A 23022-nucleotide genomic window follows, 5' to 3' on the forward strand; every position below is an offset into this window, starting at 1 on the left:
AAAAACAAATGATGTAAATTTATTTGCTCAATCTACTCATTTAGCCTCTAAACCAATAAACTGAAAGATAATATTGTTTACAAAGTTGGAAATACCTGTCAGAAAACAGGACTGAAATATATTTGGCTATATAAAATATTATGATGAAAATGCAATGTTTAAAATTTATAAAACACATTCATTTAAAATTTTTTACTAAAAAGAAGAGAAAAAAATCTTCCAGTGTTAGGTAAATAGATGCGTACAGAATGCCCATCCAAATCTCAGTGAAGCACTTTGAAAACTTTCTCTTTCAAATTCATTCATGAAAATGAAGGATTAAAAGAAAATTGATTAATTTAAAAAGTATGTGTTGTTCATTAAAATAGGTGGTAGAAAGCAGAAGGCAGTCTACTTTTACAAAACTCTTATTTATTAATAATTATTATAATAAGGACAAATATCCAGCTGAAATACTCTGAATGGAGTTGCTAGGAGACACCAAGGGTTCTCTTCTCAGAAGGATATCTTTTTGAAATATCTGATATTTTTACAACCCAGTTATTCCCCAAGACAAAGGCCGTTATGAACCTTCAAGTTCAGGTTTGCTTTAGTACAATTTATCAGTACTTCACTCATCCAAGACTCAGAGCAGATTCTGTCAGAAGTAAAAAAACTCCATCCAAAACTTTCTTGAGATGGTTGGGAGAATTTTAACAAGTAGTCCCAGAGGAGTTCAAGATCCTTCTCCAGGCAAATGCTACAAAGAATTTTACCAAACTAAGCAGTAGTTCAATGGTTCTTTCAAAATGCTGTCTCAGCTTTTTCACAATATGTAGGAAATAAGGTAGACATAGCATAGAAAGGTGTAAATAGAACTCTAAAGCCTTTTACATTGATTCACAACAGATCAAATTTATTTTGGAAATAAAGATACTTTGCTTATTCTGGTATCCTAGAAAAACTAAATACATGGAGGCAAACCAAGAGAGAAGAGACTTAGACAGAAATCTCATTTAAAAGTCAGTGTGTTGGCACCATTATTTTCATAAAGAATCCAAAGCACAGAACTAGACCAGCTATTCAGAAGAAATTACCTCTATTCCAGCCAAAAGCAGGACAATGTTTTATATAAAAAGCTGTGATATCAGGTTCATTGTACTAATTTTGTCATATAATGGATATCAAAAACAATATAACAGTCTGGGTCAGAGTCTCTACTAAACTTGTATTCCAACGGATATCACCCATTTTGATATTGTCATAATGGAGGTTCTGTGCTGTTTGGAAGTGGTAGAAGTACACATTCTACAAATTTACTTGAGACTGAAGCCCTGGAATTCTGGATCTTCAATTTTTCATTTTAAGGAGGATAAGCATAATGTTAGCTTTTTTTTAATGTTACTTTGTCTGGAGAATGCTAGCTAGCCAGTTTGGCTGGCTGGCCCTTCTCAGAGTTATGAAATATTCAATGCAGCATTCAATCCTCCTGACTTCCTTCACTACACTGTGTTGACTTGGTAGGTGCCTGGATGGTTGAAATCTCCTGTGCAGAGGAGGCACAAATGAACAGCAGGAGTCCTCTGGCTGCCAGGCTTCATCCTTTGCATCCTGTTGAGAAGGCGGTTGGTAACAAGCACTCACCACAACGATGCCAGTGTTTTTTCCTTTTTTTAACAGCTGTGTCTTTTGCTTTATACTGGAACTCTGTGTGGTCAAAAAGGTACTTACATGGAAGATAAATACCTCTTAAGCAGTGAAACCAGATTTTTTTTGGTCATTTTATTTCATTATTCATTACCATTGCATACAGTATTGTTAAAACAAGTCAGTGTTATTAATTGGATTACTGTAACATTAGATACCTTCCCATGATATTCGAAGATCAATATTTTGTAATATTTGTTTTGTGAAAGCTGTTTGAAATATAAATAGATGCCTAGAACAACAGAAAAAAAACAAATGGCTTTTGATCCCTTTTAATAGTTTAGGGGGCTGCAAGTAAGACTGAACAGATGGTAGGTTAAAAATTGAAAGATGGAACTGTATTGGAGGGAATTAGTTGACTGTGATGTAAATTCACTAAGAAAAATCAGACAAACCTTTTTTTTCCTGAGGATAACATGAAACACACTGGTTCAAGAAAGAAAAAATTGAGTGTTTAAACATTTCTATATCACCATGTTTCAGGAGAGGTGGCATTTTCCAGTTTACACATTAAAATCTTTCTTTCTTTTTTAGGACTGAGACACCTGCAGACAACTCTTCACTGAAACAAAAATATTTCCTAAGTTATATAGCAAAGCAACATCAATAAATATTTCTTGGATATCTTGTCTGATGTTATTATCAAAAATTATTTATCCAACAAATAGGTAAGAGCTTCATGCTATCTATTTGCATGGAATCACAGATTCACACAATAATTTACGCTAGGGGGAATATCAGGTTTTCTCCTTCAACCCACAGCTCAGAACAGGTGTGAAGTAGATCCGATTTTTTAATGTCTTTAAGAGCAGTATACTTGTTCCAATTGCTGACTACTCCCATTGCATTTTTTTTCCCCTGACATCTAGTTAGAATTTTTCTGTCATATATCTAGAACTTTATTAGCATAGCTTTATGTTCTTCTAAACTGAAGGAAGCAAAACTCTTGCCACAGTATTACCATTGCCACCTAGATGACCAAGTCATTTTTATCCTGCTACTATTGGCCTCCTAGTTTCACAGATGTCAGAAACATGGGGGAAAATTAAACATGCATGCATTTTGAGAGGTTAATACACATGTAGAAATCATGTGAGTCTTCTCTGCTTATTATCCAATTGAGCTCAACAAGTATTTTGAAATAATATAGCACAGCTAACCCTACACATATTACTTAGGGACAATGGGAAGGCTTTTCACTTCATTGTCTCACCGCTGTAGACAAAGCCTTGTCATTTCTGTCTGTCACGCATTTTCTTTGCCATTTTTGAAATCACACTTCAGCTTCATCTCCATCTGGGGCAGAAGCAGGGGTGCTGTAATATTGCAAGAAAAACCGCTTTTTTAGTATTTTTAGCTTGATTGGATGATGAGAGCTCTGAAAATGCTATGACATAAACTGGTCTTTTGATGGTTTTAGAGAAAGTTTGCAGGTGCAATAGGCTGACCAACTGCACAGCAAAAAGCAGCTTAGGATGACAAGTACTACATTAGCACAGCTCATATGGGAAATGACATTTTTCTAACAGAGATAGATATGCCCTGCATGCTGCAGCCAAATAGGGATTCTTCAGATCTGTTCTTTGGCTCTTTGAATATGTATTCAATTTTATACATGTCATTAGCACATTTTGTGTAAAAACAGGAGAAATGGTAAATCAAATTATGCCCCAAAATACAAATGTAGATCTAGAGTTTGGCTGTGTATATGAAATTCAGAAGTTAAACTTACACAAAATGAATGGGACAAGATTACTCAGTGTTAATTATGATGAATAAAATTGTCCTTAGATCAGGCTAATAGTAATATCAAGGGATTATTTTATTTTTATGAAATATTAAACATCAATTCTATAATATTATCACCCATCTGAACTTTTAATAATTTGCCACATTTATACTAAGGAACATACATTTTTTTTACCCCACATCCCTTTCAATCGGAGGCAGTAAATGAATTTCTGCTATTCTTTAACATGGATACGGTTATTTATCAGGAAGGTCAGGAACTGAACAATATCAATCTCAATATATAGTTGCTGATTGTATTAGAAATGAGAAAAACTTTCAATTCTGTAGATATTTGCTGGATTCCTGCAATGAATCTGCTGGACTTCCTATTACCTATCTGAGCTCTACTGCAAATGTCTTGGACTAATTTTTTGTTAAACCCTCTCTTACTCTAATGGAGAAAAATAACTGCCCATTGAAAACCAAACCAAAATTTCTTTTAACATGTAAGATATGATTTTATTATTTTATTTTAAATGATAAGTCTAGTAAAAAATTAAAACTACTGTCTCAGAAAAGTAGCAATTGAACAACGGAATAGCAATTTGGAGAACTGAAAACCAACAAAAATTTTGTTCTGAAATATTTTTAAACACCTCTGAAAAAGATCTTCCTTTAAGTCATTCATAGAAAGTACTCCAATTAAAATTCAACCACACAGTCCTCTCTTTACTAAAATCATGTGTTACTAAGGATTTTTACATATCGCAATTTTTGTGTGGGTTCTAATACATCTAGCAATTTCAACTGGATCTCATGACAAAACTCTAAAAAGAATGCTCTCTATATTGTTCCTAACAAAAGAAAACAATAATTAAGTATTTGCAAAATACTGAAGATATTCAAAAATCCCATGGACGTAGTTCTGGGCAGCCTGGTCTAGCAGAGGTTGCTTGATAAGGTGCATTGGACAAGATGAGCTCCAATGGTTACTTCCAACCTACACCACTCTGTGATTTTCTGACACCTCACAGGATAAAAGCTCTGAATAAGTGCTCCCTTTTTTCCTCTATTCTAGGATTTAGAGCTGCTGTCAAATCCATGCTTGTGTCTGAAATGACAATGTTCTAAAACCATTTCAACCTTCCCCATCATGGATGCATATATTTTTGTAAAGTGTGAAACCAAAGATTTCAAAATACTTTTTCTTTTTCCTATCTCCCATGGCTTTTAAACCTCTAGAGATTCTAACAGTAGTTTCTAACAGTTTATAACAATTTAGCTACCCTGACTTTCATTCTCTACAGACAAAAATTTGGCAAACCACATCTGAAATTTTGTTGGCATACTTCTGAACCTGGCAGTGCTAAACATAATTGTATCAGAATATAGACATCTAGGGGTCAATTCAATGTCAACTATGAGTGCAGAATAATATTAAACATGGCTATATTCTAAATTAAATGTGGCAAAAAATACTTTGACATAAAACTTTCTACCTTGAGACGACAAAAGGTTTTATTAAAGGAATTTCATCATAGTCGTATTTTGAAAATTAAAAAGCTGATAAATAGAAAATTTGAGACTTGTTTGAGAAGATGTCCAAATTTACTGTTTTCTGGAAAGCAAGAAAACACATTTACAAGATTTACACTCCTCTGAAGATTTTGCTTATGTGAGAGTCAGATTCTTTAACTTCTGAATATGCAGTTACTAAAAAGAGAAATGTCAAAGTGAGAAAGAATAGTAATTAAAGCATTCTAATGAATTCCATCAAAGTGATAGAGAAAAAGTACAAATGTTTCATCTTCACAGTTTAGTCTTAGACTTCATCTTTATAATAAAAGGGAAGGCTTTTTTATCAAAGAAAAGAAAATTATTTTGAACAGAAAAGTACTAAATGCAATGTTTATTAAAAAAAACCAAAACTTAAGCTGTAGAGTTCTATTTAAATATAGTCACTGTTCTTTCTAAGACAAATACCTCTCTAGTTAATCCTGCAAGAGGCAGGAGGAGAAGTCTTACGCACCCAACAGTTAACTTACAAAAATCACTTCCTGAGACATTGAATGGAATCTGCTCCTCTGGGCAGTCTAAATCTATTGATAAGATCAATGACTCAAAGAGTAGAAGTGTTTTGGCTCTCTTTCATACTGGAAAGGAAAGCAATTATTTCTTTTTTTTCTTCTGTAGTCATCAAGATAATGTTGACGCAGGAAAAATTGAAACCTATTGTTGCACTGCACTAAGTGCTAACAAATATTTTTATTGCTATTCTTTCTTTAATGAAATCATTTATAAACACATTTGGGAATTACATGTCTCTTGAAAGCTAAATTGTAAGATATGGATTATTTTGTTTAATTTTAACAAACATCTACTGCTGCTTAACTTTATTTTCTCATGCCATGTTAAGTCTTTTCTTCATAGTTAATATAATTTAAATATTACATGAAAAAACAGGAGTTTAGATAAACATTCTCAAAGATGGAGTTTGAATGATGGATATTTATACTTTATTAAGAAGGCAAAGCTTTTACACAAACATGATAAAAGAAATGTTTAAACAAAGCAAAAAAGGGAAACAAACCAAAAAACCCCAAATATTCAGAAATACCATTGATTTATAACTCAGTGAAAGATTTACCATCGTTCTAAATAATTATATTTTTCACAAACTCAAGCTGATGGATTCATCTTTAAATAGATGTCACCTTTGTCAACTGTATAAGTCTAGACAAAGGCTAGTCTCTCTAATATTGCTAGATTTCAACTAAGCAATTAAATGAAGACACAATTTTATCTTTAAATTAGTATAAGAAGGTCATGTTTATTGTTAGTATACAACATGAAAGAAACAGCTAAATTATCATCATAATATGATCAAAACCAGCTCATAGCTAGCTACTCCATTATTAGCCGGCTCTTTATTTTTACTGATTCTGATAAAACCTATTTCATGATAGATTGCAGTATACAAAAACTTTACTATTTTGTAATATCTTAATTTTAAAAGAAGTATCTTAGAGTCACTACATTGATGAACAATAATAGGATTGTCTAAAATATAAAAATAAATATTTATCACTTTGGAAAATACATAGTGAGAACTACAGGAAAGTACAGACTGCAGCCCTTAAGGTTCAGCAAATACAATTACTTACAATTCATGAAACCAATAGAATTATCTAAAATCCATTTTTAAAAGTAAATTATTAATGACAATTATATTATCATTATTTACTCTTACCCTTAGTACTTTTAAAATCTCATAACTCTCCATTTTTCCTAATTTCATTCTCAGCAAAAATCTTCTCGAGAAAGAAATCCCATTAAGCAATTCCTCATCATTTTCAAATATCAAGGACCCTTTTCCAACAGGTTCAAAAGGTTGGAAGAAAACAAAATTTCTTCAGATTTATCAGTATGTTAGAAAATTTGGTGAACTCCTTTGTGGTTTTGTGACAATTTTTCCTCAACTCAACTGTGTTTACATTCACAGAATAATGCCATACAACTGTCATTTTTTTATGTAAGACATAATATTCTCTTTTTATACACTCAAATTTAAAGCAGTGATCATCTTTGTCAGGAAAGATAGGTAAAAGTCACACATTATTCTTTCCAAATCTAGTCCTTGCATCTCAATTTATTAAAAATAAATAAATAAACGCCACAAATTTTGCCTGTCATATATTAGGTAATATGTTTCATGAAGTTTAACCTAGTTTTAATCAGCCTGGAACTGAAAACAACTTCTTTTCCTTTCTTATTCTTTGGCTATATAACAGTTATGCAGCTACTGAATTTCTGCAGTGCCCAGAATTGTTATCATCATAGCCACTAAAAAATGAATGAAAGAATGATAAGTAAAATATATAAAAGTTTAAAAACCAGTTCAGTTAAAAATTTCTCATTATCATAAAATAAAGGCTAGTATTGAAACAGAAACAGGATCTGAATTCTGGAGAGAGAAAAGTATATACTTATAAAATCACTCTGTGACTTAAATTTTCTCTGTAACAGGTCCAGACAGTCAAAACACATTGCAAGCTTCATAATAAAATAACATGTGAGAAGATATGCTACCTTTAAAAGCATAATCAAGAATAAATGACATATGTACGCTGTAAACAGCATTGTGGCAGATGGACGACAGTTCAACTGCACACTTACTAAAAACTACAAGAAAATTCTAGAGTGTCTCTCATATCATATTTTTTAATTGCTTCACTACAGGTTTTTGCATATGCCAAGTCTTTTATCTTTCATATTCAGATGGTAATAATACACCACTATATTCTTTTAGCAATATACCATCAGTTGACATCAGAAATATGGACAGCAGACCACAACTTGCTTATCTTCTTCCCAACACAAAAGAGGTCGAACAGTGAGTGTTAAATAATGTGAACTATTATTTCAGTTTCCTGCAGGATTTTGTGATCTAGAATATTGTTAGCTTTGCATAGAAAAGACAAAACCATTAGCTATTACTAATTAAGCTCTAAACAATCAGACCCTGATGGTCTGAATCATTGAATTCTAGTCATTGATTTAGCTGTTTCTCTTATGTCAATAGCCATCTCTGTGCACTATAGATAGATTTCTTTAACATCTAGGTTTATTTTTAAACTCAGCTCTGTTTGTTATGGAAACCCATCACCTTCAGCTTTTGAAAAATAAGAAAGAAAATATTCAGCAATGTTTATGATTTTGTCAAGAACTGCAGCTACTGGTAGCTTATAGATTAATCAGTTTATATGTTGTGATGCTTGTATATGCCATGTAAAATATATTCTCATACTTCCTAAACTGATAAATGGCTCAGTGTGGTTCATTACATTTTCAATTCAGGCTAGCATTGAGGTTTACATTGGTAAACTATAAGGAATTCAGACCAGAAATTAAATAAACCTACAGAAATAACAAAATGCTATGCTGATAAATTCATAAATAAGGTTAGGACAGAAGTAAAAAATTATATGGGGCAAGTCAATTAGTGTATAATTCTGAGAAGGAATAAGATGCTCTAACAGTCCAATTTGGTTAACTTTACAAGCAAATTTGGGTTGGAGACTAAATGAGGGATTATAAACATGTGGATTAGATTCCTTCTCTAGAAACATAATATAAAGCTTCCTAAAACTGCAGATTCAAGTCATTCATTCCTTTCAAGCTTTTTAACTTCTAGACTGAATGTTTTGACAATTATATCCAGCTTCCAATGAGTTGTCAAGCTAGGCCTGTCTTGTCACATTGTTATTAAGGTCCCTCCAAAGAGTTCTAACACCTATGTCTGTTGTCATTTTCCTGAGGTATAGCAGTAAACCACCAGGGTAGAATGAATGGGAACAGAAATGACTGGAGCAAAAATGCTGACTGAGGAGGGGAGGCCAATATATATTTTGCCCAAGAAATATGTGAGACAACCACTAGCAGTCTAATGTTCACAAATCAAACAGGTGCTTGCAATCATTTGAAACGTTTTTCTTCATTCTCTTGGAAATAATTCACTAATGCAGACAGTTTTCTTGAACTATGCAGGAGGGTGTCTACATCCTGCAGATTATAAACTAACCATAAAGTCAAAGATTGAGTAGTCAGTGTATTCAAGCAGAAAATGCGAAAACTTCACTTGGCAACAGAACTCAGCTGTGATTGTGGAGGCCTTGTCAGGTTTGAGCAGAGGTCTTTTTCAGTTATTCTGCCTTTAAAAGGACTCTTGTCATCACATGCCAGATGGTCACAGGCATTGAGAGTCTGTGTGTGACCACTCTTGCCCAAAAGCTTTTAGAGTGGGGCTATTTTTGGTATATTGAGACAAGTTGTAACTTCCAAGAGATGCTTTTCAGCAGTTATTTCGTCAGGCATTCCCATTCCAACTGAAAAGAAAGCATATTTGATAACTAGATAAGGGTAATTTAGAATTGTCTGGCATTCCTCTGTCTCAGCTTTTTGGAGCCTTCATTCTTTTACTTCTTCTGACAAAAACTCTCAGCTCCTTAGTGGCATCCATTGCAGGGTGGAGGGAGGTGGCTTTTTACAGAGGGAGGTGGCTGGCGTGATACTAGGGAACTTAAAGATTTTACTTGAAGAAAGTAAAACCTTTCTTCTTGAAGAAAAACCTTAATTTCAGGAAGGCCCTTTTTATGCACTGGTTAGATGCTCAGAAAATCTGTCATGTTAGGAATTGTCTTGGAAGGAAGGGTACAGTAAAGACAGCTGAGGCCTTCTAAAGCCAGCTTTTTCTTTAGCTTTTATATCAGTCAGTCATTGTGTGGTGTAGCCTCATAGGCTCTTAAAAGACCAGTCACCGAGAAAAATGTGTATCCTCATCCACTATATATATTTATTTAGGAACAATTCTAATATTCCATTGTACAAGAGTCAGCAAGTTAATCTGTCTCAGCATCTTAAAAATTCACTGCTCTTGCTGTTGAGTTTTGGCATCCAGGAGGCAGAAGATAGCTTAAGAGCCCTACTAACTCAACCCAGTGTTTGTGGGAGGTCACTATAGCAATACTTACTAACATGGATACATCTACAGTCTTCCCATGACGCAAGCATCAAAAACAGATAAGTGTACATTGAGGAGATGTTTTAGAGACTTTTGGGATGGGCCACATAAACAGCAGCTGCATCCAATGGTCATGAATTCTTCTTTCTGACCTTAGAAATGGTCTTAGCCATTATTGAGTTTTGCAATACATGTTGGTACCAAGCATATTTGGCCTATTCTCTCTCACTTGAAAACTGGAGAGAAAGCTCTGGTTTTGTTTGAGAATGGACAGCCTGAAGACTAAAATTAAACCATATTACATTTTGCTCTCTTTCCTGCTGGGGGGAATTAGCCATGAATGCCAAATTAAATGTAGATTAGTGTTTCTTAACAGACAAGTGAGTCTTTTTCTTTTGCACCGTAATATAGTCCAAGCCTAACATTTGCCTCAAATAACTGGTTGATAATAATATAATCAGATTAAATTTGTATGTTTAATTTTATATATTATTGTTGTTCCTGCTGCTGCTGTTATCTGAGAGACCAAATCATGAGCCCAGGGAACACTAGAAAACTATCAGCCTCCTAGGACATAAACTGTCCACTAACTTTACCCATCTGGTTCAGAAAAAAGTTTCCAAAGTACAATTGTGGGAAAACCCACCGCACAAAGGAAGGTAGGCTGTTCTTCTTTCATCTGCTTAATTGACTTCTACCCTGAAGCAAGCACTTTTATAACATGTCTATAAATCTTTGTCTTAGACCTAAGAATAAATATTACAACTAATCATTAACATAGCTCCCCCCTTCTTAAAATTCTACCCTGCTATCAGCGATAGTCCCTACAGGAAATAAGAACTCAATTACCAGTGCAATTGCTATCAATCTGGCCCCTGCAGAACAAGCTGAACTTCAGACCCCAACAATTCCACAATGAACATATTCTTGCTCTTCTATAACAGTAGGGTCAAATAGGTTTTATAGGTCCTTTTGGGGATTGATAACTAACTATTGGGGTGGTTTTATGGGAAATTCCAGCCTCCAAATTAATCCATCTCTAAGTGGTACAATATTAAAGATTATTAATTTTTCATAAATTTTTGAACTACTAGTAAAAAGAAGCTGAAGCACGCATGTGTTTCTAGAGCTTTTCTTTTTATAGTGGTAGCAACAGTGCACACTCTCCACTGATGTGGAGAATATATTAAATGATAGCAGACAGGAATATCACTCAAACAGATGTAAAGTAGGGCTGGACATAAATGCAGCTTGGTAATGGCTGCCTGTTGCTAGGACCAGAGTGTCTTCCTGGATTTTGTGAGCCAAGTTTTGCTTACTATGCTAGTGCCTGAGGGAAACTAATTGGGAGTCCACAACATAGAACTCTGATGAGAAGCATTGGACTTTGATCAATCTCTTAATCTATTAACTCATTTTTCACAGAATTACATAATAGGTTGGGGACCTCTGGAAATCATTGCTTAGTCCAATCATCCTGCTCAGTGGAGGGCCAACTAGAGCAGATTGCTCAGGATCATCTCCAGTTAGGTTTCAAAAGTCTCCAGAAATATAGACTTATCAACCTTTCTCAGAAACCTACTGCAGAGCATAATCAACCTCATACTTGCTTCAGTGAGTCAACATCTGTGTTGTACTCTAGATCCCAGCACTGAACACAGCCCTCCAGATTTGGTCTCATCAATTCTGAGCAGGGGGGGGATAAAGTTTCCTGCTAGGTCTCTTTAGTAATGCTCTTCCTAACTTAACCCAGGATAGCACTGGACTTCTTTGTGAAATAGTATCCACAGCTCCTTTTCTGATTTGATTTTCAGACTCTGAAATGCTCCTGTTGGCCCATTTGCTGGCCTTTCAAGGACTCTCTGAACAGCAGCAGCCCCATGTGGTGTTTCAGTCCTCTCAGTTTTGCATCACCTGCAAACCTGCAGAGGGTGTGTTCTGTTCCACCATCCATGTCATTAATGAAGTTGTTAAAGGCTATTGATACCAGGATAAAACCTTGAGCAAAGATATTAGTGACTGTCTTTCTGCTGGACTTTGTGCTGCAGTCATTTAGTCCTGGCAGTTCTGCCATTTTTCAACCCACTTTATTGCTCATTTGTCTAAGCCACTCTTCATCAGTTTTTCCACAAAGCTGTTATGAGACACAGTGTTGAAAATTCCGTTAAAGTTAAGATAAACCTCTGCTGCTCTTCTCTTGCCCACTTACAAGTTATGTCATCACAGGATATCAGGCAGGTCAAGAATAATTTCTTTGTAAATCAATGCTGCCTACTCCTAATCATGTTCCTGTCCTTCATTTGTTTGTGAACAGATGTCAGAAGGATTCACTCCATCACCTTCCCAGGGATCAAGGTTAGGCTGGCTGGTCTGTAGCTCTGGTTCCCCCTTCTTTCCCTTTCTCATAGTCCCCAGGAACTTCTACCTTCTTTTTCATGACAGAACGTTTTCGTGATAATCAAGAATCCCCTGGAAATTATGTCAGCAAGTTCTCTCAACACTCATTAGTGCATCCCATCATTTCCCACAGACTTGTTTATGTTCAGTTGCTTTAAATGTTGACTCATCTGATGCTCATCTACATAGCATAAGCCTTCCTTGCTCAAGACTTTCTTTTTCAGAGATCTGGGATTCCTGAAGGCAACCCTTACCGGGAAAGATATAACTGAAGATGACATCTTCCATGTCAGCCCTCACCAGATCATTTGCCTAATTCAGCAGTGGACCCACTTTCTTTCTATTAATTTTCCTTTAACTGCTGAATTATCCTTAATTATGTGAACCCTTCTTGCTGCCCTTCACATTGTTTTCAGGCCTTGACTCGAGATAGGCTTTTGTTTTCTCAGCCCCATTCCTGAACACTTGGGAAATGTCTCCATATTCTTGACTCTGTTTCCACCAATCATATCCATTACCTGTCCTGATGTTGTCAGCAGCTCCATCTATTCAGACATCCTATCATCTTTCTTGACTTTCTGATCATTGGAATGGACCATTCTTGAGTTTGAGGGAGATGAGCCTTGAAAAATCAGTTATTCTAAACCTAACTTCTCTGCCAAACTGCTTGCTGTGGCATTCTTCAAAGCAGGTCTCTGAATAGGCCAAATTCTGCTGTTCTGAATTCCAGGATTATGATCCTACTATTTGCCTGGTTCCCTCATCTCAGAATCTTGAACTTTAGCATCACATGGTGTACTGGATCTGGCTTATTCAGTTCTAAGTCTTCAGAGCAGTCTTATTGGTTCTAAGTCCCTCCAGGACACCAGGGTGGATGAAGACTTCTATGAGGATCAGGGACCATGACCAAAAAGCATCTATCCAGTTATGACTGCAGGTTTTCCTAGTTAGTTTGGAATATTAACTGGAATTCATGTAACTTGCAGATAATTTTTGTTTAATGAGATACCTCTTTGAAGTGTATTAGTATAAATTTAGAATTATGCATGCATGTAACTCATAACTACTTGAAGTATAGTGATGAATTACCCTGGCAAGTTACATATATAACAAAAAATAACACATAAACAAGTTGATATTTGCAGGAATGCTGTTGTAATTGTAGACATTAGCTTTTCCTTTGTGATGATAATGTTTCTGTAGGTACCCAAAAGCTTTTCCTCCTAACACAAGAAAAGGACAAGACAGAAAATGCTTCTCCTATTTTCTTTCTTTTTGTTGCTTTTTAAACACAGGATTCCATGATTGCCTGAAATTCTATCAAAATCTTGTTCAGATTGCAGGAGACATCTCTACCAAAGTTAATATTTCCCTCAGAGTATAATACTGGAGAGCCTCAGGCAATGCTGTGTAACCCCCTGAAGCTTCTTGTTACCAGGCTGTGTATTATGCAGACTTACATTTTCATAGTTCAGTTAACAAGTCAGAGACATTGGTACCTTGCATCTAGTTTTAAACTCCATTAGAATAGCTTTAAGTGTTTCATTTTAGACTTTAAGCTCTTTGTATGCAATCCTATTTGCAAGTATTTGGCCCCCAGGTTTCTCCTTGAATCCGTCCTCCACTGTCTCTTTCTGCTCTTGTTGCCAGTGACATTTTCTACACCATAGCTCCCAGCTATCCCTCAACCACAAAGGTAGTTGAAGCAGCTTCCAAAAATACCAGCTCCCAGGAGCAGCCCTTCTGTGCTTAGAGTATAAAACAAGTCTCCATTCTGTGTAATAAATGAATTCATGATTCTCAATTCCCAGCTGACATTAATAGCAGCAAGGAGCAAGAAGCGAGTTAATGTTAATTTCTGCAGGTAATGCGTGAGAGCAGATAGGAAAAGCTTGAAAGGTCAACATCTGCTGTCATGTAGGAAAGTTGCAATATTTGATTGGCTAGTAAATGTCAACACCATGTTCAAAAATCTACATGCTATCCTTTTCAATTTAATCTTAGCTTGCAGCCCAACTAGAAATCATGCAGCATGTTTCAAAAACCCTTGAGTTAGAAAACGGGGCTGTATGATTGCCTTCCCATGGCAATAAGGCACTTGTAAATTACAAACTTGTCATTTAATCAGCATACTAGGTAGTACAACGCCTGTGACTTTTTATATCAATTTTCAGGGAATGCTGAAGAATCCATAATGATTACATACCATAAAGAACTGCAGTTCCAACTGTTGCCATGGTATTATGCACTCCTCTCTTTTAAAAGCAGTGACTAGAATGTAAAACAGATGATGAATCTAATTGATTGTCCCCTGTAACTCACAGAGATGCTTTATTTTTGTCTCTTCTTTGTTCTGTTTTGTCTCACAACATATCAGACACAGAACTGCATTGTTTAATACATTGATGGCATTAATTTAGGAGAGAGCAGATGTATTTTCTAAAGCAGAAATATGATGACCAGCCCTAAGCAAATGAGAATGAAAATGTTATCTTCTTTGTCTAGATGGCAAATAGCAGTGGCTGATGGAAAACATACCCTCAGCTTATGTTTATGTAAAACCTTCTGTAAAGAATAAGGCAATGTTGAACCAGAGGAAGCTAGAAATAAAGGGAAGGAGAGAGTGCATGTGTCCACACACAGATAGCATGGGTGATTATGTACAGCTTCAGCAGTAAAATGTTGCTGCAAGCTCATGACTCTAAATGTAGCTTAAATTACCGTGCTAGGTGTCATACTGTATTAGTTGTAAAGTTTAAAAATAGGGATGATTTGGGGTAGGAAGTTTCATGTTCTCTGAAGAAATGCCATGTCTTGTTATACATGTCTTTTCTGGGCTTTGCTCTACATCACCTAACCCTGAAATGTTTTTACAGTTCTGTGGCTTGCTTCAAATGTACAATGACTTAACTTGTTCAATCCAAACAGACACAGTGGGAAGAAGGAGAGCTAAAGACAAGCTACATTCTGTTTTTAGCAAACCAGAGACAAATTGTGATGTGAGGCAATGGCAGAGGAAGTAGAAGAGAGGACTGGCAAATCTCATGAGTGTTTGGTGGTACCATCTCCACAGTAGTTATGTCTCCGTGGGGGAAACCACATGCTTTCAAACTTCATAGCAAGTGACAATAAGCTGGGAAATGGCGTGTTCTGATGTAAGAGATGTACAAACCAGCTTCCAGAAGGTTCTGAGAGCTCTTGATAATTTTGTCACAGTTGCCTCAACAGAGATTATTGAAGTACCTGATGTGACACTGCAAAGCTCCTTTCATTTTTTTGTATGAATTTTATGAGAGACCACCAGTAGACAGCTGTGCAAGAATCAATTCAGAAAAGCCCAATATGCTGTTACATTTGTCTATCGACAGCATATAGTACATGCTTAGGTAAAGAAGCTAACTATGTCTTGGATTTCTGTACATATTCACAGTGACCTACAGCCCGTATATCTTTCAAAGCAGAGATGTAATTGAAAATGAAATCATGCAGCAGTTATTATCAGTTCAAGGACCTGCATAAAAATAAGAGAAGATATTCTCAAACCCGAAGATAAAAATCTCAGATGATTAATTTTAAAGGAAACCTGCTCCATATATGTATTTTCCTTATCAAAACCATATGAATATAAAAAAAAAAAGAAAATCACAAAAATACCATTTGGGCATTCCAGAAAGTGGGAATACAATTAAATTTCCACCTTATTATTCATTCCTTCATTGCACACTGCTAGTCCATGTGACATATGATGGTTTTTAAAAATATAAGAAAAGTCTAACAAGCTATCTAGGCTTTTAAAATTCTAGTATGGAGGATTTCCAAAGTTTTCCTTTTAAAAGAAATGCTTATAGAATGACAACTATTCCAAAATTAATACAAGATTATCTATTGTGAGAGTAAATCATGAAGACAAACTGAGAATTGCATATACATTTTTGTGGTCACATTCTTGAGGAAAACAAACAATCTTCCAAACAGTCCTTGTGTGGAATGTGGATGATTCCCCTTTCTGAGGTCATCCTGAAGCAAAGTATTCCCCACCAATGATAATGTTTTGCATATTTTTTCATCAGTATGTCATTGTGCCTGAAAGGACTATTCAGGTCCCATAAGGTTTTTCTTCACAGAGAGTGCCCACCTGTGGCAATGCCAGTAAAGTTCTTGAAGAGGTTACAAAAGTTCTGCTGCAACACATCACTGATGTATTGGTTAATGTGGAAACATAATTTCCTTATGTCTTTTAGACCTATCTATTTATTTTACTTTATCTTAATGGTACTGCATTTCTGAGGCTTTAGTGAAAAAACAAAAAGAGCGGGAATAAGTCTTTGGCAAAAACTTCTCTCTTATGCTGCCACTTACTTTACCTCACATTGATCTACTAATACTTGCCAAGCCACTCATGCATGGTTGCACTAATAGCTCCTCTCATCACTTGTCTGCCTTAACCACAGTCACTGAAGCAAAGAATCTTAATCTACCTTTTAAATATAATTAGAGGAGTAATTTGTATACAGATCTACTCATTATTGATTTTCTTTAAAACTCCCTCTCCCCCAAAGTTATGTGTAGTAGAAATGGTGCATCTGCCCACACCTACATTTAGATTGTTAACAATTCTTTTGAACATCTGTTATACTGCTACTGAACAGTTGTGGTTTCTTTAAGAAGGCACAAGGGACTCGACCCACACCACCTCAATCTTGACTATTTTTTGGGGAAAAACACCTCTGGGAGCTATTTTTGTATATGGTGCCATACTGGCACAAACTTATGCTCACATTTTATCACTTCTTTCCCATTATGTTATTGATCAGTCTGTGTTTTTATTCACTACTGGAACACTGTGTTACATTTTCATTTAATCACTTCCCAATCAGACATGCTGAATATTAAAATGCCACAATTACAAAGTCCCTTAGTTAAAAAATATATGTGTCTGAACAACAGCTAGGATGAGAACTGCACATCAGAAAACTAATCTGGGCTCGGAGGCACTAGTAGAAATTTTTATGATAATGCATCAGAGAAACAAAAAATAACCAGTCATATTTTTCTGTGAGCAACATCATGTATTCACAAGCAACAGAGTTTGCTGAAACTCCAATAAAACAAAAGAGTTTAAGCTGAAATCAATCAGACCAGAAGCTACTTTAATCTTAGAGAGATGAGGTCTGCTACTCCCAATTGTAAAGTGTGATGAAGCAAAACACTGCAGAATTTCTTTTCTCAATTCTCAAACAAATTCTCTCGAACATATATATATTGAAAAATAGTTAATAACTCAATAGATTTTGCTTTTTTTTTCTTTCTTGCTGGTTACATTATATAGGTAAACACTGCAGTGATTTTTGTAGAAGAATCAGTATAGGCATCACTGTTGATTTGTAGGATAGATTTCTATAGCTAATAATTGGCTGTTAATTTTCACCACAAATTACTCTGAAGCTCCTGTTCAACATTGGCAAATATGGAAAGAATATAGAGGGGGGACAATAACCCTTTCTGCTTGTTACTCCTGGCCTAGCCACACTCTGATCTGAAGAAAGCACTTTAATAAAGCCTAGCCAACTGGAAATTCATCTATCAGATACAAATGTTTAACACTTGGAAGCCTCTATTCTTATGTTTGGAGAGGGGAAGGAAACAGCCTTAGTAGACTTGATAAATGATGATGGGCAGACATCGGTTCTTGTCTTTCACAGGTTTTCTGCAACGTTAACTCTCTCAACACTAAAATCACTTTTTTTCCACCTGAGAGAAAGGCCAGGAATCAAGTGAATTGCTTAGATGATTTAGGGCCTTCCCAAGGGATGTACCCACGAAGTGCCAAGAAAACTCCAGATCTTTCTCATTTGTCAAAGTTCCATGGGGATCAGTTCTCCCTCCTACCTGAGATTTCTCTAAAAGTTTCAAAAGAGGTAAAATACTGAAAGACATAAATTCTGGTAAAATGCATATAAAACACAATTCCCTATACTTTTCATCGTGCCTGACTGTATGACTACTACTATATGACTTAACGCCCAAATCAGATGAGTTATTAAACTTTATTAAACCTTATCTATTGCAAGACAAAACTGGTACAGGTTTAAAAGTTAGTATTACTGAATTTTCTGCCTAATTGATTGCTAGTGGCCATTAAAGAAGGTGTACCCCATTACAATAGAGTATTTCTTGACTCAAACTAGCTCTTTCTACTTTAGGGGAATGTTGTATATTCTGGTAAATTAAAACTCAGACTGACAACATCTAATCCTTCAGCAAGAAAGTACCAATCTTTTCTATTGCAACATCAGATGCAATGGACATTGATAGGAGACCAGACAGATTATTCTGTGAAGGATACAATGGAGCCTTTGGATTTATCAGATTCATATTTTAGACTGCCAAGTCTGACTTTCACAGATGACTTTAACATAGAGAGCAAAGGGGAAAAAATTTGATAGCTTGGAAAAAAAGCTCAGATTAAGCAAATACTAAATGGACATTTTAATTGTGTTGCATTTGTGTCATTTTTTTAATTCTCTTGAGTATTCTTAAGTAAAATGTGTAGCTTTTACTCGTATTCTATTCAATTGCCAATTCTTGCAATAAGTTTATAAAGACTGCTCAAGTAAGTTTATGACTGAGGTGAATTAATAAAGTTAGCTTTAACTAAAGATTCATGTAACTTTAATTCCTCTTTCAGGATCTCATATAGATTACCACTCAGAGAGGATTTAGTATATTACTACCACACATAAAAATTTACAGTCATTCAAAACAAAAAATATGTCGAGAAATATTATGGAAAAAATCATTAGAGCAGTTGAGCAAAAATATCAAGCCATTTACAGCTATCTATCTTCAGTTCCCCAGCATCTGACCTTTTAGCTTTGTCTGCTAAATTATAGATATTTGCACTACCTGGGCATTAATATTTTTAACTCTGACTTTTGCTGTACCCAAATAGTGTAGATGTAGTTTCAATATCTCATTCCTGTCTTTAACCCATATTTATTGGAAGCACAAGAATACCACACTTTAGCTATATATCTGTAATTGTTTGTTCATCTTTTTGATATGTCTGTTAAGCATCGGGAGTTGAGTAACATTGCAATACTTAACTTCTATTCCATTTGTGAGGCTAATTCCTGTTGTGAGATTTATGCCCTCATAACACTTGTGAGGAATCCTGCAAGTGAAGCAAAAAATTTTCAAGTGGAAGTGGATGATAGACTTTACTCCATTCCAGAAAAGAATTAACAGTACAGGCATTTTCTTTTGCAAATTATTTGATCAGAGAGAAACAGTGGCTTAGAAGGTTCCATGTGTTTGTTTGTCATTCTACCATCATGTTTCACCTTTCAGAAAACTGTTGCAGTCAATGTTTAAGAGCAATCTTAGAGACCAAGTCATCTTCTGTTCCAGAAGGAGTTACATGAAATCCTTACAGAATATAGTAATGTCTTCAAGGGAAGGAAAGAATATAGCTAGAAATTTATTCATTCTGCCAGTATCTTCCCTGCAGAATTTTAAATTAGAATCTGTCTGAAACACTGTGTATATCAAAATTCTTTCTGTACCTGGTCATTTTCACCATGTGTCCATGTGAAACCTCAATATGCCTCAAGCCATTTTTTCATATAAATAACTCATATATATATGTTACCTTTCAGCTGTGAAAGCAGAATTGCAATCTCTGGTGGATGAATGAGCTATGAAACTACCTGTATTGAATTATAAATGAAAGCATGCATTATGTCTCTGTAAAAATAATAAGTACATAAAAAATTCTTAATTAATCATGATGAATCGCCATGGATATCACCCACGGTGGGAAAAGGGATTTTGAGTCACAGTTTCTTTTTTCTATTTCCATAAGCACCTAGTTCTTTTTCCAGTTTGTTAAGAAAATGTTGACCAACATTTTTATTAGAAAACTAGCCATGTTCCCATTTTGTAATGTCCTTTGTAGATGTTAACTTAGTTGTAGAAAAGTCATCTTAGAAAGTCTCAAGATACAAGGAGCTCTTCTGTAATTTCTTAACTAAATTAAAAACACATTCTAGTTTGTCTTTTTCTGCTATGCACAATGTATTTACAGAAAATAGCACAAATAGAGAGTCTCCCTCTGTCCAATAAGTTGCTTTGTAGTGGGGATGTTTTTTATACAGATGTGTTTTACGTTGAAAGAAAAAAAAAAAACAACGGAAAACTTCTCTCTCCTTTCCACTACCTTACTGGTTTTTTCCTAATCATTCTCACTATATAGAAGGGGATTTTGTTTGGCTTTCTTTCATAAACCCTACAGGCAAGAGAGTATTACAATTCCAAAATAACCTACGTATTCTTTTTAATTGTGTTACAGTACTTACAACCCAGAGATTGTACTATGGCAAGTTTAAAAGTGAAACTGACTTTAACTAAAATGGGACTGACATTCAATTTTCATTGCCTGAGATAAGAGAAGACCTGCATGAGGATGAAGGAGGAAATTGCATTTTCAGGTTCTGTTAGCTTAAATAGATGAAATAGCTATTAGAGACAAAAATAAGAAATAAATTTTCTTGTTTACAGTGCAAAATTGATTTAACAGTATCTCTTGAAGAAACAGTTAAACTTGATGCTGTTCTTGAAATTAGGTACTGGGACCAGATGGTAAGTCTGTTTCTAGATATGTGTAGTAAAATAGAATGAATCTTAGAGCATTACCAACCAAAGTAATAAAAATTATTTTTGTTAATATTTATTAGGTACTCCTTGAGTTCAGTGATGAATTACAGAAATAAAACTTCTTAAAAACACACAATGTTGTATGTACCAGGTTTCAGAAGAATTTTCTCCTAATATAGACTGAGGCCTAATTATATGGCATTCAGTGTCATCTGTGAAGCTACACTGCATTCAATCCACTTTTTATAGCTAGAGTTGAACAAGCCTCCTCTCTCAACCCTGTATTTTGTTGACAATAGGGATAGAAGCATTTTACATGATCAGGTTTGTTTAATTAAAGTGGTGGGGTTTTGGGGGAAAAGACCTACAAAAATTGGAAACAACTTTCACTTGGAGCTTCTTTCTTTCTTAAATAATTAGAATTGCACAAATACATTTTCTCAACAGAGTACATCACTAGCAGATAAAAGATAATTAAGGATTCTATTTTTGGTGGAAATGAAAATATTATACAAATCTGTTTAGATAATCCTACAATATCAGTGAGGATCTACAACCACTTCTATTATCCTCTCACATTGTTGCTGGGTAGAATTCAGTTGAAAGATATTAGAAACTGGCAAAACAAAAAAAAAGGCCTTTACACAAAGGATGTTATTACATTGAAATACCAGAAAAACAAATGAACAAACAGTAACAGAAAACTATAAAAGGCAAAGTCTCACCCATTAATAAGGCACCAGAGGCTATCAGTGATTACATGCAATCCAGCCTCTACAAAGTAGCAAACAAGGCAGTGTAATCATCTGCTTCATACACTTGGCAAGGCACATTGGTGAAAAGTCCCTGAGCTCTGCCTAGTTTCTTGCTCTGGAGCAGGAGGAGGAATACAGCTGTCATTGGAGTAGCATCGTTGCTTCCCTGTTCTCCTGTTGTCTTCCAACACCAATAAGTGGGAGTCTTTGTAATATATTTGTCAGTTGAGGGACAAACGCAGGGCATATAATACATTGTCACACAAGAAGCAGGTCCTTCTTTCCCATTGGATAAGAAATTTCCTTCTTTTTCCTTGAGGTTTTCTTCCATGAGAATATCTGTGCCATCATTGTCCGTACAAATGTGACAGCTATATATCAGCACAATAACTTTTACTTTTTGGAGTACTTTTTTAAAAGAAAATATGCTGAAAACCTTCTGATCTTCAACATAATTTCTCAAAATAGAATTTTTTTCCTTCTTTTTTCTTTCTTTTTTTTTACCCCAAGAAAATGTTGAAAATAATTATGCCAAATTTTAGATTTGTCTTATATTCTTCTGACTTTTTTCAAGGCAACAAAATGGTCTACGTGTAACTATTTGACTATGTTTATTTTTTAAGAAGCTTGTTTTATTGCAGAAGGATGTTTTTCCAAAATAGAGTGCTTATTTTTATTTATTTTTATTTTTTTTTATAATTAGAATAAAAACTATAAGGTTTGTATTTTGTGTTTGCGCTAATACTATGGAACAAAAGGAAATGGGTATAAATATGTACAAAATACTTCAAGTTATATAGGTTTTTATACACTTGGATCACGGAGCAAAAATCCTTCTTAAAGTGCACCACATTTCCTAAATTAACATCAAAAGAATGCATTGGGTGTAAAAGGCTTTTCCATTGGATAGATTCAGAAAAGGATGCCTTGAGGAAAATTGTGTTGTGTTCTGAAGACACCCTGGAAAGCCACCTTCCAACTGCTGAGCTGCTGCCTTAGACACATCTTATTTTGTGTTTCAGAGACGCGACAGGTATGAATTCCTGCCTCTACTAAGGAGCTATAATTTCATCTGATGTAGATGCAGACTGACTCTGCTCACTGTCTCTTGAAATCAGAGTACTTAGCAAGCTATTTATCATCCATTTAAGGAACTTCAAAAACTTTTGAAGCACAATTTCCTGTTCACAGCAAAGTGAATACTTTTGAAGACATACTGACTAATAATTAATCTGATAGACCGCTGAGTTAGAGGAAATTCTAGACAAGAGTTTGTGA

The sequence above is a fragment of the Agelaius phoeniceus genome, chromosome 6 (genome assembly GCF_051311805.1).
Source record: "Agelaius phoeniceus isolate bAgePho1 chromosome 6, bAgePho1.hap1, whole genome shotgun sequence".
NCBI lineage: Eukaryota > Metazoa > Chordata > Aves > Passeriformes > Icteridae > Agelaius > Agelaius phoeniceus.